General features: G+C 49.5%; 1 protein-coding gene across 3 annotated transcripts in view; it reads left to right on the top strand.

Moving 5' to 3' along the window:
- DDHD2 (DDHD domain containing 2) overlaps positions 1-18,913 on the top strand; it is a 2,155,663-nt gene that overhangs the window by 1,953,903 nt on the left and 182,847 nt on the right. The gene's annotated exons all lie outside the window — the stretch shown is intronic.

Below are 18,913 nucleotides of genomic sequence, written 5' to 3'. Positions count from 1 at the left end.
CTAAGCCTCTCCCTGATGCCCCTTTCCATTAAAGCGCGTTCCCTTTTCTTTCGGGCCCCTTCCGTTATAAGAACTCCCCTCCAAGTTGCCTTGGCTGCCTCCCACACAGACACCTTCCCCACTTCTCCTGTATCATTAGTGGAAAAGAATTGCTCGATTTCGGTTTCAAAGGTCCCTTTAAAGACCGGGTCAGCCCAGAGGGATTCATTACACCTCCATTTAGTATTCCGGGGTGCGAGCTCAGTCCAAGATATATCAATCGCAACCATGTCGTGGTCTGACCATGCGGAGGGATATATAGTGGCAGCTTGCAGCACGCGTAGAAGATCGTTGGAAAGGAAAATATAGTCGATGCGTGTGAGTGTGTCGTGGGGGAGGGAGTGAAAGGTAAAGCCTCTGTCTAACGGGTGCAGGTATCGCCAGCTATCAACAAGGCCATACAGATCAAGGGTAAACTTAATGTCAGCCTCAATTCGGGTAACGGGCGGATCTAATGCGTCGGCTCTAGTCTGTCTGTCAATAGAACTGTCCATCCATGTGTTAAAGTCCCCACCCAGGACAGTGTGCCCCTTAGCCATATTGAAGACCTTTTCAGAGATTTTGTGAAGGAACCGATTTTGTCCCTGATTGGGTGCGTAAAGCGTAGCCAGAGTAATTGTTATGCCCCCTATGTTGCCCACAACCGTGATCGCCCTACCTTCAGTATCTGTCCATATGTCAAGAACTGTCATCCGCAGGCATTTGCGAACCAGAATCCCCACCCCTGCCTTCTTCAGTATACCCGAGCTCCAGTAAGCAAGTCCAATCTCCCGTGACGGTATGGCCCTCTCCTCACCCCTCCGGTATCTCGTTTCTTGAAGGAACAGGATGTCTACGTTTGATTGCCTGAATTCCCTGGCCACCATTGATCGTTTCGTGGGGGAGTTCAAGCCTTTGACGTTAAGTGTGCAAATGCGTAATGTGTCACTACGGGGCGTAGGTGCCATCATAGATATATTCAGAGGTCGTGGGCGGCCATTTCGTCTGTGCCGTGGCACATATCCCGTCGGCTATTGCAATGTGTGGGTCAGTGTCATAAGAGTGGATCCCAGAAAGCTCTTTAGAGGCCAACGACCAGGTCTTTCGGCACGTACAATAGACCTCAGTGTTTCCAAGGTGCATCTGTGCATCTATTGGATCAAGATTAGTGCAGACTGTGCGTTTTCCAAACACCCCCTCCCCCAACCCCCTCCCCATCCCCAACGTATTCGGCGCCCGATTCGCCCAGGTTAACATCACCCAGCCGAACTCGGACCACCAGTGAAGACCGCAAAACAGGCGGTCCTACCATAATAAAATCACATATATCAGTGAGCCCCCAACTTTTGTGCGCATCTAACGCTAACAATAATCTAGTAACAGAGTCATCAACCTCCCTCCAGGAGCCAACGCAATGTGAATATTACTCCATATCACAGTCCGAGCTTCTGAGGCACACAGAGCTATGTATACCTAGCACGTGGAGAAAGTGACCACTCACAATTTGGCCTGTAGGCCATCTATGGAAGTCGCGAAGAAGGAGGTTGACTCCTGTACACGAGTCCATAACCCCCTCAGCAGAATAACTTGATCAGTTCTCACACTTTCAGTGCTCCATGTCCTGGGAAGTGTTCATTTTTCTATATTTCCTAGAACCTGGTATCTTTCTCCGCCGTGGAGCCTTGGTTTTCCATTCGCCGCCAGATTTCCCTTGATCTTCATGAGAAGAGGCATCTTCCGGCGGGCCTATCAGATCCGATATGCAGTCGGCAATATCTTTCTCCGAGACAAGTCTCAATGTCGAGCCTTCCCACTCGAAGGTGAGGGAGAATGGGTACCCCCATCGGTACCTGGCACCCTTGTCCTTCAACATTTTCGTGATCGGAGAGCACTTTTTCCTCATTGCTAGCGTGAGGGATGACAGGTCCTGATAGAGAGAAATGACGGAGTTCTCCAAGGACAATTGTGGGGCGGTTCTGGCCCTATCCAAAACTCGTGCTCTGTCCGCATAATTATGAAATCGGGCCAGGACCGATCTCGGGCCCCCCGGTCTACCTCCAGCCCTGTGGATTCGGTCAATTTTAGGTGCATCAATCGAGTCGTCGTTATAGAGGAGCTTCAAGATAGCGTGTAATGAGTGTTTCAGGTCCAGTTCGGTTTCACCCTCTTTCTCAGGAACACCAAAAACTCGGATGTTGTTACGACGCTCCCTGTTTTCAAGGTCGTCGACCTTAAGACGCAATTCGTCTTCTCTGTTTGATATGTCTGCAATGCGGTGATCCATCTGCGCTTCTAATACACTCAGAGATGTTTGATTGTGCTCAACCTGCTCGAGCCTGTCGTCCATTTTGTCTATCCTTTGTGTGATCTTATCTATCCTACTGCCAATGTCTGCTCGCATGCCCTTCATTTCAGCAAGCAGGTCAGCTACGTCTGCCTTGGTCGCAGCAGCCTCGGACCCTGCTGATGACATCATAGAAATCGGAAAGGGGGATCTGGCAATTGGTGAGAACGTATACTTTGCCAATTTAGTCCTAGGGTCCATGGGGGGTGGGACCCCGAATCACCCAGCAGGATAAAAAAGGTTCTAGCGATCTTCAATGGATATAGCGTTAGGACCCGTTCAGTCGTGGGGCCTTTCACGCACAGTACTTCTGATATGGACACGGGCCACCAGAATCTCACGAGTATTGTACCACTACTTGCCTGAAGAGATATTCATGTAAGATTGCGCAGCAGGGGAGGTTGGGTCTGGACTGACCATTCGCATTCAGGCAGATCGTTCCAGGGAGAAAAACAGGTATGTGTCAGCGTGTCCAGCAAGTACGGTGAGGCATGTGTAGAGGGCTTGCAGAGGGCCTAGTTCCCAATCCCACGTCAGCCAGAGGAGATCCGCGAAGACCCAGGGGTGTGCTGCCGGTTTTCGTCCTCACAACGGTGGCTGCCTGGTATGCGGGGGTGTTCGAGGAGGCACACGCCCCAACCTTTTGGGGGCCCAACCCTCAGTTCCGGTGATTCTCTGGAGTAGAAGTGGATTCTGCACGGAACCGCGTATCACAAGAGAAGTGGTGGTAGGAGATACCATTCAGGACGAGGGACCGTCATCCGCGGTGTTGTTCTACGTGCAGGGTGTCTAAACAGAGCCACGTCCGCTGGGGGGGGGCAACATAAGGCACTCCGGAGCTCCATGTCTTCGTAAACCGTCTCCTCCTCTACGGTCACAATGTGTGGCTCCCCCCCCAACCCTCCTCCCCGGTCATGCAGCGAGTGCCGGGCTCCTTTGGAGGGTAGCTGCTAGGGAGGGCTAGGCCCCGCCACGCCACCGGGCCGAGGGCCGAGGACAGGCCAGCAGAGACCGGCAGCGGAGGGGACAGCCGTCTCGTGGTACAGGGGGAGAGGGGAGATCCACTCACCTTGCAGCGGTGGGAGTGTCGGCGAGCTCCAAGAGGGGCTCCCAGCCAGACAGAGCAGTAGTGTACGGCTCCAGGAAACCGCGTCGGGGCAATCACAGGAAGCGGCTCTCCCCGCGTGTGCTCAGGCCTGCATCGGAGGATCCGCAGCTCGCACGCCGCGCCGGAGGCCTCAGCGCGCCGAAGTTAATTTCGCTATGATGCCGCCTCCGATTTTCACCGGGTTTTCTCCCAGGTGGGGAGGACACCTTCCCGCACCTCTCGCTCGAAAATCAGCATCGGGGGGGGTCTCAAAGTGGGGGCTCACTGCCACTTTTCGGACCTTGTGTACGGAGCTCACACGGAGAGGCGACTCATCCGTGCGCCCCCTGGTGGCCGACCCGGGGGCCACGGATTTTAAGGTGTCCCTTTACGCTGATGATTTTCTGCTCACACGGAGTGATGCCGCTGCCTCCCTGGCAGCGGCGCTGGGGGGAGCTGGATGAGTTTGGTCGAGCTTCCGGGTTTAGGGTAAATGACAGCAAATCACATGGTCTGGACGTGTCCCTTGGGCCCAGAGACAGGGAAACTATAGGCGCTCTCGCTCCCATACAGTGGTCTTGGGATTCTATCCCGTATCTGGGGGTCCGCGTTCCAAGCAGGCTCTCAGAGGTGTACCGAGCCAACTTTCCTCCACTGTTTAGGGAGTTGACCGAAGACTTAGGGAGGTGGGGAAAACAGGAGATTTCTTGGGTTGGCCGCATAGCGGCAGTCAAAATTAAATTGATACCACGCTTGCTTTATGTTAGCTATGCTCTGGCGGTCATAGTCCCGGACTCAGACCTCCTCACTCTCCAGGGGAAGATTTTAGGCTTCATCTGGGGGAATAAAAGGGGTCGGATATCCAAGAGAGTATTACTAAAACCAGCAAGGGTTGGTGGATTCGGGGTCCCAGGCGTGTTCCGTTACAATTTAGCTGCTCAGATCTGGCATGCCTTTAAGTGTGGTGGACTGGCCTTGCCCCCAAAATGGAAACTCATCAAACAGGCCCAGTCACTGGTTGACCTGGCAGGGCAGCCTTATGTGGAGGGGAGATTTCTGGGAGAGGGGCTTCTCCTTACTGGCGACAGCCAAGTGTACTCTCTACTACATTGGGAGGGTGCTTTGTAGATGGGGAATAGGGAGAGGGCTGGGACCCCTTACACCAGTATGGAATAACCCAGGTTCCCGCCGGGATGCGGTAAGGGGGAGTTTCGTAAATGGAAAGAGGGTGGGCTGGTATGTATACGGCAGCTATATAAAGACAAGAATCCATTGTCATTCGAAGAATGTAAACTTACCTTCAATATACAAGAATCAGAACGCTTCATATACACCCAACTGAGGCACTGGGATTCTCACACACAAGGGAAGGGGCGATGAGAACTCTTTTTGCTTTAGAGCTGACACTACAGGATGGCACTGTGGGGGTGGGGGGCAGATATCTAAGCTGTATAAGCTTCCAGACACAGGTAACCCTGTGATGCGCATGCCATATATGTCCAAATGGGAAGAGGATCTGGGGGGACCCATAGAAGATGAGGAGTGGCTACGGATATGGGGACGGATGCTTAAGTCCTCCAGGTGTGTCATGGACAGGGAATGCTCCTACAAATTCTGCTACAGATGGTACCTTACCCCTGAGAGACTACACCACATGGACGGAAGTTACTCGGCCACCTGCTGGCAGTGCTGTGAGGCGGTGGACACTTGGTTTCATATGGTGTGGGTGTGCCCTAAGGTGGGTCTATACTAGAAGGAAGTGCTGGCAAAGATAAAGGACATCCCAGGGCTGGACCTTCCCGTGGACCCGCGAGTGGTGATCCTGGGGGATACCGAGGGGCAGGGTGTCTCCCCCCCCCAAACTGGCCACCTTGATTGGGCATCTGCTACTAGCAGCAAAACTGGTTATAGCCTGGACATGGAAGACGATTGAGGGGCCCATGGCACAGATGTGGTGGGTTAGAATCTGGGACATATTGGTGGCAGACAAAATCACAGCTCTGTGCAAAGGGCGATATGCAAGGTATGTCTCTGTATGGTCCCCGTTCATTGACTTTGCTGAAAAATATCCTGCTATGGTGGTCAAACCTCCTATATTGCAACAATCTTCTCTGCTGTGAGCCGATCTGAAAGGTGCTGCCCTATCCCTGCCTGTGCTGAGTGGTGATCCAGCGAACCCTATGTAATCCGGGGTGCCTCTAAAACTGTTATACTGCACTGTACTTAAAGCTAAGATTGTCTCTGTAGGGGGGGCGTGGCTAACTAGCCATGGTGTAGGACGTGCCTTACTGAAGCTGCTCCTGGTGATCCGACGATGATCCGAAGATTCATGCAAAAAAATGACCCATGTACTCTATAAATGTTTGCAAATACGTCAGAAGGGGTGCCCCACAACAACTGAAGGAAACAGGTTAATTGGATGAAGCATCACAGCGATTCCGAACTGTACAGCGGATGCAGCAGCCGCGCCGCGAGAACTTGTTGCTACAATAAGTAGCATACTTTCAGACACGGACAGCACGTTCGGGACAGCCTCAGAGCTGATGACAACATACAGCAGTGCAGGAGCCGCGCTAGGGGAGAGGAGCCAACGCGGCTAACTGGATGCATGCTTACATGAAAACTGAGGCTGGATACTGAAGGTGACGGCTGCCAGTCACTGTGTCCGGCAAATAAGTATCCTGCAAGAACAAAACCCCACAACAGTGCCCACAGAACACGGATCTCGGATGCCAGGGAGGGAGGAAGAACCTTCCCTGGAGACATATTCCTAAGTGACTAATTTGGTACTGATTCCTTATAAGGTAAAGGGGCGCACAGTGTTAGGTACCACATGAACCTTGAGACGCAATGGTGGTAAAGACAGGAATACATCTAATGGCCTTGGGGATCGAATGAGCTGGCCATTGATTATCACAGCTGGGGAGCATGGCATGCAGGGTCGAGCCAGATTACTGACGGTACTGGTGGGACCTGTGCGAACGTCGACACGAGCGTGCATAGCATAGTGTGCCCAGGATACAGATGGCCTTGCCGGAAGTCAGAAGAGGCCTATAGGAAGCAGTAACGACAGTCGTAGATGTGGGAGAATACAACCCACTCGAAAACATAGCCTAACGCAAATGAACACATACAGTGGCTTTTCGAGGTTAACGTCCCCGGGCCTTGACTGTCTTAGTGGTGTCACGGCAGAACGAAGAGGCAGAACTGCCACACTACGAACAAACTAAAAACTAGACATACAGCCAGGATTGTAGGTGTCATGATCTCTGCTTCCAAAAGGTCAGGGTTTTCCCAACTCCCTTGGAAGCAGATCCATAACCCAGGTTCCGAGTGCCAACCAGTCCCAATTGGGACCTTTTGGACCCAGTCCTGGCGCCAGTGGCAGCAGGCTCATAAATATGCCCAGTCCCAGCGCTGGAAGCGCCAGGCTCATAATGCTTGGGTGGGCTTACCTGCAGCAGACCATGCTGCTTACTTGCCTGCCAGTTGAGCCTCTGATCCTCTTCTGTTTGGAAATACTTTTCCTGTTGGGTGGGGCAGGAGCCACTCCCTAGATTCAGAACACTGGAACTCTTCTGGAAAGCAGGAACTCTTTTCTTACCTAGGCCTGGCTGTGGAAGGAGACATCTAAGCACTACAGGAGGCTATTTAAACCACACCCGATGGATGAATCTTGCTTTGCGTTATTCTGCATCCTCTGCACCAGAACGCTCATCGTGTCTTCTGCATCTGATCCTGGGCCTAAGGAAAAAGGCTTACCATCCTGAATCCAGTCTTCAGCAACACCTATAAAGACAAGAAAGAACAGGTTAGCATTACGGTCTTCAGTGACAGCTCTTCACTTACCTGGTCCATCGGCTGTCACCAACGCCTCGCGCTGCATTCCGGCATCTGAAAGACAAAAGCTTACCAACTCTTCGCACGCTCCGGAGGCCTTCGGCGCTGCATCCCGCATCTGAAAGACAAAACAAGGTGCGTTTAAAGACATTGGGGAACTTTAATACTCATGTGCCATTACTCCTTTCCACATCTAACCCAGTGGGTATTCCGGCACCCTGCAGCCGCTCCGAACTTGTACCTGCAAAATAAAAAGACAGAGCGCATCGTGAAGCAGGCAACAAGCGCTTACTTACGTGCTTCCAGGCGCTTCTATTCATCACACGGGCTCCATCTTCAACTCACTTCAGCCCGTCATCCGCCATCGCCGGAACCCTGCAAAACAAGAAACATCATTACTAAAGACTTTAAAGACATTAGAATTACTCGAAACTTACCGTTCATGCAGTAAACGACGGACAGCAGTCCTCTGAAGTCAAGAGGCCTGCTCCCCTTATCCAGTGAAGAAACTGGTTACAGCACCCTGCCCCGAGGCAGATGGAGAGCACGGCGTTCACTTACCTAAGGTGAGAGCGTTAACCTTTGGGGTTCTACAGGAGAAGAGAAAGGGAAGAAGAGAGAGACATTCAATAACCCAGTTCCTTAATCCCATATTTTCTATCTGCAGACATCTTACCCTTCAAGTCAGACATACAGTGCACAGAGGTCCAGCCCAAAGAGCCAGGCCGTGTGTTACACATCACCTTTGCAGATACGGTATACGCCCAGTCAAGACCGGCGCCTCTACGGGAATCAGGTGAGCGTTACAGAACGCAAAGACTACCACAAAACACCCGTCCAGGCACTATGGAAACCTCGGATACCGACCAGCTAGCCCAGTTACTTGGGGAACTAAGGGCAGAAGTGCATGCAGCCCGTCAGGAAACGAACGCTCTAAGAAGGGAACTGATTATTTCCAAGGAGCGAACAGATGATCTTGCTAGACAATTGCTAAAGTCACAAGCCGGACAGACCCCGTTACCCGCATCTGGGGGAAATCTTCCTTCTACATCCTCTATGAATCCAGTACAGATCAACCTACCTGGGAATGTACCTCTGGCTCCGCCCGAACGATTTTCTGGTGACCCAAAGAGGTTTGCAGTATTTATCAATCAGTGCCAGTTGCATTTCTTATGCCGGCCAGCAGCCTTTCCAACTGATCAAGCTAAAGTAGCTTTCGTGCTTTCGTACCTTAGTGGCAATGCGGCAGACTGGTCGATCCCTCTAGTAAATCAAGATGATCCGGTCCTCCATGATTTTCAAGCTTTTCAGCTCAGTATGGAAAAACTGTTCGCAAGACATTCACAGGGACAGGCCTTGGACAATGAGCTTCTTTCGTTGCGACAAGGTAATCAAGACCTTTTGGCTTATATTGCGTCTTTCAACAGACTGATAGTGGAAACTCAATGGCCTGAGGACAAAAGGATTACGCTGTTTTATAGAGGTCTACGTGGAGAGCTCAAAGATGTGTTAGCCCAAGTAGTGAATCCCCCACAAGATTGTTCGGACTATATAGACTTAGTCGTTCAAATAGATCACAGACTGCAGAACAGGAAGGCCGATCGTTCCAAGTTTGATGCTCGAGTATTTTCCAAACCGCCAACTCCTTCCAAAGGAGTAGACTCCGGGGAACCCATGCAAATAGGGGGTCTGAAAGGTCCTCTAACACAAAAGGAGCGGGAAAGGAGAAAACAGTTGCAATTATGCCTCTATTGCAAAACTCAGGGCACTTTCTTCGAGACTGTCCGGTGAAACCTGCCAAGAAGGCAGTAGGAGCTGCAGTTACCAAAGTTACAAACTCTGAGCAGGGAAACGACCTTGCCCGACAAGAATAGAGGTCCTCTTGCCGAGCGTGAAAACCAGTTCCGTGACCTCGCATTTCGTGATACCTATGGTCCTCATTAGCCCTGATAATCCGGATCGATTACATGCAATTGAAGCTTACGTCGACAGCGGTGCCATCGGCAATTATGTGGATCATGAAATGGTTTTGAGATGAATCTAACTCTTTGTCCCAAGGCTGTAAAGGATGTCATTACTACGGTGGATGGTACGGAGATAGCCTCCGGGTCAGTAACGCATACCACTCAAGAGGTGACGCTAGTAAGTCAAGATGGACACCATGAGAAGATTGTGTTCGATGTGATCAAGGCCCCTCAGTTTCAGATTATTCTAGGAATGCCTTGGTTAGAGAAACACAATCCTCTGATCGATTGGCGAGCAAGAACGGTCCAGTTTCCAGAATGTGTCTCTACTTGTCACCCTCCACCTGGTGTTGCACTGGCAGCAATTTCTTCAGAGACTCCCCAGTTACCTCCCGAATACCTAGAATACCAAGATGTTTTCCGGAAGGATCAGGCTAACTCTCTACCTCCTCATAGGTCTTATGACTGCCAGATAGACCTGATACCTGGATCTACTCCTCCTTGTAGTAGAATTTATGCCCTCACCGAGCCTGAGAACCTTCACCTTCGACAATACCTGGATCAATACCTGGCAAATGGGTTTATTCGTCCTTCCAAGTCCCCTGCTTCTGCAGCTTTGTTCTTCGTTCCAAAAACGGAAGGAGACCTTAGAACTTGTATAGATTATCGCTCCCTGAACCAGATCACCGTTAAGAATAGATATCCGTTACCTTTGATCCCTGAACTCCTGGACCAAGTCAGAAAAGCGTGCATATATACAAAGCTGGATCTTAGAGGAGCTTACCACTTGGTACGAGTAAAAGAGGGCGATGCATGGAAATCGGCCTTCCGCACCAAGTATGGGCTATTTGAATATCAGGTCATGCCCTTCGGACTTTGCAATGCCCCGGCCGCCTTTCAATATTTTATGAACGATGTCCTCAGAGAGCTCATAGATGTGTGTGTTGTTGTTTACATTGACGACATCCTCGTTTATTCTTCATCGGAATCTGAACATCGGAAACACGTGAAAATGGTCCTCGAAAGATTGCGTCAACACAAACTTTTCGCTAAGTTGGAAAAATGTGTTTTTAACGTGACTGAAGTTGAATTCTTGGGATTCATATTATCACCTGGCGGAGTGCGTATGGATTCAAAGAAGGTTGATGCAGTTCTCAAATGGCCATCACCATCCTCCGTAAAAGGTGTGCAAAGCATGTTAGGCTTCGCTAACTTTTACCGCAGGTTCATCCCCGAATTCTCTCGAATAGTCCAGCCCATCACTGCCTTGTTAAAGAAAAACAAACGTTTTGAATGGTCTACCGAGGCGGAACAAGCTTTCCAGGATTTGAAGACTAGATTTATCTCTGCACCAATCTTAAAACACCCTCGCCCCGAACTCCCCTACATCGTGGAAACTGATGCTTCAAGCCTTGCCATGGGGGCAGTTCTATCACAAAAGGACCCGGTAACCAATCAGTTGCATCCCGTGGCATTTTGGTCCCGCAAATTCTCGCCTCCTGAAATCAATTACACGATTACTGACAAGGAACTTCTGGCTATCAAGTCTGCCTTTAAGGCTTGGCGGCATTATCTGCTGGGGGCCCGACACACCGTTACTGTGATTACGGATCACCGAAACCTGCAATATTTGAAAACCGCAAAAGCCCAATCCTCTAGACAACTCAGTTGGGCATTATTCTTTGCCGAGTTTGACTTCATAATTACCTATCGACCTGGTACAAAGAACGGTAAAGCTGATGCCCTTTCTCGGATGGGAGTGGAAGAACACTTGATCAACCCTAAACCTGTACCAATCATTCCCGAACAAAGAATTCTGGGTGTAATCGCCACAGAATCCATAGAGGAAGTTAAGGATAAGGCCAGGCAACTTGTAACTCCAGCAGACATACAGAATTGGCATCTGAAGGGAAAGGACTTTGCAGTAAAGGACAACTTATTGTATTTCCAAGAACGATTATACCTACCCAGCACAGATTTACAGAAAAAAATAATCTCGATTCTTTAATGGAAGGACATCCCGGTATGGCCAAGACCTCAGAAAAGATCAAGCGCTACTTCTGGTGGCCGTCTTGGAAAAAAGATATCAGAGACTTTATAATGTCCTGTGGAGTATGCGCCCAAAACAAGAGTCAAAAGGAAAGACCAGCAGGCCTCTTACGCCCTATTGACATCCCACCTCGCCCTTGGCATACGCTTTCTATGGACTTCATCACCGATCTACCTCCATGCTCCGGATACAATACGATTCTAGTAATCGTGGACTTATTCTCCAAGATGGCGCATTTCATTCCGCTCAAAGGCTTGCCAACAGCAGCAACTCTGGCCCGAGAATTTCTCGAAAACATCGTCCGACTGCACGGTTTTCCTTCGGTTCTAATTTCGGATCGAGGTATCAATTTATTTCTCATTTTTGGCGAAGTTGCTGTCGGTCGGCTCAAATTGATGTGAGACTATCGACCAGTCACCACCCTCAGACCGACGGACAAACCGAGAGGACCAATCAAACTCTGGAACAGTATTTACGCTGCATGCTGCAACAAACTGAAAAAACTTGGAAAGACATCCTTTGGATAGCCGAATATGCCTACAATAACTCTGTCCATTCGGGAACTGGGAAAACCCCGTTTTTTCTTTTGTACGGCAGTCACCCTCGAACCTCGGCGTTGGATCCCCTCCAAGATCTTGAAACACCAGCAGTAGACTACCTGCATTCTACAATTACCCAAGCATTTAAGCAAGGTGTTTCTCACCTTCAAAGGGCTAAAGAACAATACAAGAAAGGAGCAGATCAACATCGGAAGGAAGCCCCTCAATATCAAGTAGGGGATCAAGTCTAGTTATCCACCAAATATCTACCTCTAAAAGGGCCACGCACATTCAACCCAAGATACCTTGGCCCCTATTCCATCACTACCATAGTAAACCCAGTAGCGGTCAAGTTGGACTTGCCCCCGCACATGAAGATACATCCGGTCTTCCACGTCTCTCTATTAAAACCCGTGCAACCTCAAACCCGATTAACTAAATCTCCAAAACCTATCCTAGTTGATGGAGAACTCGAGTTTGAAGTCAAAAGCATTCTGGACTCCAAGATCTCCAAATCTAAACTATTTTACCTAATTGACTGGAAAGGCTACGGCCCCCAAGAGAGATCCTGGGAACCTGCTGAATATGTCCACGCTCCTCGCCTAATCAAAAGATTTCACCGAACATTTCCTGACAAGCCAAAACCCCCGGAGAAGCCCGGTTTGGGAGGGGCCTTGAGGGGGGGTACTGTCATGATCTCTGCTTCCAAAAGGTCAGGGTTTTCCCAACTCCCTTGGAAGCAGATCCATAACCCAGGTTCCGAGTGCCAACCAGTCCCAATTGGGACCTTTTGGACCCAGTCCTGGCGCCAGTGGCACCAGGCTCATAAATATGCCCAGTCCCAGCGCTGGAAGCGCCAGGCTCATAATGCTTGGGTGGACTTACCTGCAGTAGACCATGCTGCTTACTTGCCTGCCAGTTGAGCCTCTGATCCTCTTCTGTTTGGAAATACTTTTCCTGTTGGGTGGGGCAGGAGCCACTCCCTAGATTCAGAACACTGGAACTCTTCTGGAAAGCAGGAACTCTTTTCTTACCTAGGCGTCGCTGTGGAAGGAGACACCTAAGCACTACAGGAGGCTATTTAAACCACACCCGATGGATGAATCTTGCTTTGCGTTATTCTGCATCCTCTGCAGCAGAACGCTCATCGTGTCTTCTGCATCTGATCATGGGCCTAAGGAAAAAGGCTTACCATCCTGAATCCAGTCTTCAGCAACACCTATAAAGACAAGAAAGAACAGGTTAGCATTACGGTCTTCAGTGACAGCTCTTCACTTACCTGGTCCATCGGCTGTCACCAACGCCTCGCGCTGCATTCCGGCATCTGAAAGACAAAAGCTTACCAACTCTTCGCACGCTCCGGAGGCCTTCGGCGCTGCATCCCGCATCTGAAAGACAAAACAAGGTGCGTTTAAAGACATTGGGGAACTTTAATACTCACGTGCCATTACTCCTTTCCACATCTAACCCAGTGGGTATTCCGGCACCCTGCAGCCGCTCCGAACTTGTACCTGCAAAATAAAAAGACAGTTAGAGCGCATCGTGAAGCAGGCAACAAGCGCTTACTTACGTGCTTCCAGGCGCTTCTATTCATCACACGGGCTCCATCTTCAACTCACTTCAGCCCGTCATCCGCCATCGCCGGAACCCTGCAAAACAAGAAACATCATTACTAAAGACTTTAAAGACATTAGAATTACTCGAAACTTACCGTTCGTGCAGTAAACGACGGACAGCAGTCCTCTGAAGTCAAGAGGCCTGCTCCCCTTATCCAGTGAAGAAACTGATTACAGCACCCTGCCCCGAGGCAGATGGAGAGCACGGCGTTCACTTACCTAAGGTGAGAGCGTTAACCTTTGGGGTTCTACAGGAGAAGAGAAAGGGAAGAAGAGAGAGACATTCAATAACCCAGTTCCTTAATCCCATATTTTCTATCTGCAGACATCTTACCCTTCAAGTCAGACATACAGTGCACAGAGGTCCAGCCCAAAGAGCCAGCCGTGTTGCACATCACCTTTGCAGATACGGTATACGCCCAGTCAAGACCGGCGCCTCTACGGGAATCAGGTGAGCGTTACAGTAGGATGACGGGGAGAGGAACCAAGGCCAAGAGTAAACAACCCACGATGGAAGCCTTTGCCAAGACGCAGCAAACTCCTACTGCATCGGCACAGAGTGTCGCAACTGCATACGTGGAGAGTACCCCGGCAAAAGAAAACCACCTGATACTAACGGCTATAACGGAGTTGAAAGACTCATGGGGGATAGCAATGGCGGACCTACGAACTTCCTTGGAGGCCAAAATAGACGCAGTAGGAATAGAGGGCACTCTGCTGCGACAAGATGTCAGGGTGCTGGCAGACAGAACGAGTAGTCTGGAGAGTGCGGTGAAAACCAACACAGACACCAGCACCAGTAACACAAAGGAGGTTCACATACTAAAGCAGCAGGTGGCTAACCTTGAGAACCGTGCAGAGGAAGCTGAGGGAAGGATGAGACAGAACAACATCCGCGTAGTCGGCCTGCCGGAGGGGGAAGAGGGCCAGGATCCTACGGACTATGTGGAGAATATGATCCTGCAAGAAATAGGGGCCGACAAGCTTTCACAAGGATTTACAGTGGAGAGAGCACATAGGGCCCTTATGAGGAAACCGCGGTCCGGGCCCCCCCCTCGAGCAATAATTGTAAAGATCCTGAACTATAAAGACCGGTAGAAGATCGTGGAGTACTTTCGTAAAGGTGGAACGATAGAGAGAGCTTCGGCGACCGTCACAGCGTATCCTGACTATACAATGCTAGTGCAAAGACAGCGGTACAACTATGTGGCGATCAAGAGGAGACTGGAATCAAATATATGCTTTTGTATCCCGCAAAGCTAAAAGTATTGCATAAAAGCAGAGTGTTCTTCTTTGATACCCCGAAGAAAGCTGCGGCATGGCTGGACTTACAGGGCTGCCCAGAACGAGAGGAGGAGCAGGTCCATGAGGAGCAAGATAAGTGATTGGGATATTGCATGCATACTGAAACGATACATAGGGGGGTATCCCAGTAGAGACTATGGTAGAGATAATGGTGGAAGGGTATGGATGGTTAACGCTGAAACCACGATATGATATCCTTGAATTTGTTGGACTGGAATATAGAGTACAAAGCACATTAGTAAATTGAGTAGCAATGTGCATGGTTTATTTGAAGCAAATAGGAGCGGCAGGATGAAGGCACCCTGCCCCCCGAGAAGTAGTAGTAAGACAGCCATTAGGGCGACTTTACCCTGCTGAGCTGCGAGTACAGGCTATTGCCAGAAAGAGCTAGATGTGAGGGTGCCCGAGATCCAGGGATGGAGCTGGGCAACAGTTGGGGAGGGTATTGTTGGGGCAGGGAAGGGAGGTAGGAGGTAGGAGGGAGGGGGGCTGGGGTGTTGGTTGTGTTTTTAGTTAAGGGGAGTTTAAGTTGGGAAACAAGCCTATACACAAGGGGAATAAACTTGGACATGGACTGCACTGGTGGGGGGAGGGGTGGGATTCTAACAGGTCATGGGGGACCTTAAAATAATTACTTGGAATGTTAGGGGGCTCAATAGCTACTTAAAAAGGAACAAGGTTATGTTATACCTGCGTAGACAAGAGATAGACATAGCCCTGTTGCAGGAGACTCACCTGACGTGGGATAAAATGGAGATGATTGGGAAGAAATGGAAGGGAACTGTGGTGGGTTCATCATATTCGGCTTATGCTAGGGGAGTACTTATCTGGGTGGCGCCACATGTCCCGTTTCAGCTTTTACAGACGATAGTTAAGACAGAAGGGAGGATGGTCATAATGAGGGGATTGGTGAAAAATAGGGAGATAAGCATTGTAAATACGTATGCCCCAAATCAAAATACAGCGGCATATTTTAGAACACTGTGCAACAACCTTAGCATGTGTGCGGGGAACACGGTGATTTGGGGTGGAGACTTTATTTGCGTACTAAACCCTAAGGTTGGTAGATCAGTCGGGAAAATGGATATACCTGCCCCAGCCGCTAAAGCGTTGCAGACACTGCTGAATGACTTTGGTTTCCGAGATGTGTGGAGGACACAACACCCCCAAGAGGGGCAATATTCGCATTATTCTGCCCCGCAGCAGTTACATACAAGGTTGGATTATGTATTTGTCACACTAGAGGTAATGACAGAGATCACGTAAGCAGAATATAAAGCAAGGGTCCTTTCGGACCACTCGCCTTTGATCCTCGGATGGCAATACCGACCCCCGAGAGCGAGGATTCTGACATGGCGCCTCAGAGCAGAGGCGCTGAGAGACCCCTTTTTTAGGGAGGATACGAGGGAGGAGATTGATAACTACTTTGAGATGAATACTGGCAGTGTGGAATTGGCGGGCACGTTGTGGGAAGCCTTTAAAGTTATGATGAGAGGGATAACTATAGCAAAATCTAAAGGATTGCAAGGAGGGATCCTGGCTGACCTACGGGAAACAGAGGGAGAATTGGAAAGGGCATTGAGGGGAGAAAATAATACCAAGGAAGACACTGAACTGATACTCAGGCTGCAGCAGAAATGTGCTGGGCACTGGCAAAGACTGTGTAACCTTAACTACAAAAAATATATATAGAGAGACAGCATGCGGGAGGGGATAAACCAGGAAGGATCTTGGCATGGCTATATAAGAGGGAAACCCCCAGCCCCACGAATATAACAACAACAAGGGAAGATGGTAGTGTAGTTGATACCCAAGAGGGAGTTAACCAGGAGTTTGCAGACTATTCCAGGCTACTATATGGAGATGATGGGAAGAGTAATCGCACAACGATAGTAGAAACATTGGAGGATATAGGATTGCTGCAGATCAGTGCTGAGGAAAGAGAAGAGCTGGATGCACCGATTACTTTAGAAGAGCTAGAAGAGGTGGTGAGACAGTTGCCCACCAGTAAGACTCCGGGGGCTGATGGACTCCCAAGTGAATTCTATAAAGTATTTAAAGGAGAGGTGCTTCCCCCACTGTTAGAAATGTTGAATGAGGCATATGAGCTGGGCAGACTGCCAGAGTCACTTAGAGAAGCGATTATAATACTGCTTCCCAAACCTAATAAGCTTGGGCATAGCTGCGGTTCATACAGACCCCTGTCAATTTTAAATCAAGACAGCAAAATACTGACGGCCGTTTTGGCAAACAGACTGAGGAGGGTTATTGGCAAAATAATACATCCTGACCAGACGGGCTATATCCCGAATAGGAACATATCCAATAATCACAGACGACTCCATCGGGTTATTGAGTATGGAAACGAGAACGAAGGTGAATTGGCAATTGTGTCACTGGACGCAATAAAGGCCTTCGACTCGGTCAAATGGCCATGGCTGTTGGCGGCCTTGGCTGGCTATGGGATGGGGCCTGGATATCTACAGTGGCCGAAAATGTTATGTAGTGAACCGCTGGCCAGAGTCAAAACAGGAGCAGTGATATCAGAAAGAAGGCAACTCCGTAGGGGTACCAGACAAGGATGCCCATGGTCTCATATGCTCTATATATTGACCCTGGAACCCCTAGCGATGTACTTGAGGCAGCAATATGATACGATAGGCATTGCCGTGGGAGGGGAACGACATCTGATCTTCCTATATGCAGATGACATGTTGTTGTACCTGCGACACCCGGAGGAAAACCTCCAATACATTTTGGAAGTGATGGAAAGATATTCAGGGCTGTCTGGTATAGCGTTGAACCCTCAGAAATCTAGCATGTTCCCATTGGAAGGATATAAAGGTATCCCATTGAAACAGCTACCGGTGTTACAGATACTATGGGAGGTTAGCACATTTAGTTATTTAGGGATAGATATATACCACACGGTGGAAGAGGAGCTTAAGTGCAACACAGAGGTAGCCATTAAGAAAATCGAAAATTGCATGAGGTTCTGGGTGAAGCTGCCTTTAGCAATGACGGGTCGTGGGGCAATGTTGAAGATGGTGGTCATACCTAGGCTCCTGCACTATTTTGGGAATATACTGCACTTGATACCAAAGAAGTTCTTCACTAGATTGGACAGTATGTGCAGGGATTTCCTGTGGCATGGCACATGGAAGAGAGTGGCCCTCTGGAAGCTACAGAATTTCTATGAGAAAGGGGGTATAAAACTGCCTAATTGTGAAGTCTATTATATAGCAAGCCAACTGCAATATGTTGCTAAATGGCTCTCAGAGGAGGTGACCTCTGAATCCAGGTTGTTTGGACAAGATTGTGCCCCATTTTATTTAAGAGATTATGGCGCTACCCAAGGCAGAAATGGAAGGGCGTCCAAAGATGATGGTACTTGGATGGATGATGTGGCGCAGGGCATGCCAGATGATGGAGAACACATCCCTGTGTTCCCCAAAGTACCACTAGTTGCACTGGTGGGTGGGGAAAAGCAACTAATGATGATAATCAGAAACCACTGGGAAGCGGTTGGGATAGCAACAATGGGTGATATTTGGCAAGACAGGACTATAATAGATTTTGAGGTGTTGGGGGAGGAAACCGGGTTACATACAGGCCAGTATATCACGTACCACAGAATGGTGCGGAGAATTAAGAGAACTTGCCCCGAAGTGGTACTGGAGGAAGAACCAGGTGCTACCATAGATAGAATATACGACATAGCAGAGGGGGGGACATGAGATATCTAGAATATACGAGATGATGATGTCTAAAGTAGGAAAGGAGGTAGTACAATTGAGACAAGACTGGGAGGCGGAAGTGGGAGCCCCGATGGATGATGGGGTGTGGGAATGAGCCCAAGGGTATCATAAGAAGGTGTCGAGGAATGCAAGACTAAAGCAGATGCAACTGTATATTATGCATAGGGCGTATGTGACACCCCAGAGGATATCTAGGTTTAAAAATGCAGGACGGCAAGCATGCCCTAAATGTGATGAAGAGAATGCGGGTATGGTGCATATGTTTTGGTCATGCCCGGTTATCGAGCGCCTCTGAAGCGAAGTGGCACACAAACTAGCAGAAAGAGGGGTTAAGATTGTGGTTGATACAGTGTGGGCCTGCTTGTTGGGGGGGGGGTTCCCTAGACCACGGA

This window comes from Ambystoma mexicanum, chromosome 10 (genome assembly GCF_040938575.1).
Source record: "Ambystoma mexicanum isolate Mex_15411 chromosome 10, UKY_AmexF1_1, whole genome shotgun sequence".
NCBI lineage: Eukaryota > Metazoa > Chordata > Amphibia > Caudata > Ambystomatidae > Ambystoma > Ambystoma mexicanum.
This window is presented reverse-complemented; position numbering and strand designations above follow the sequence as displayed.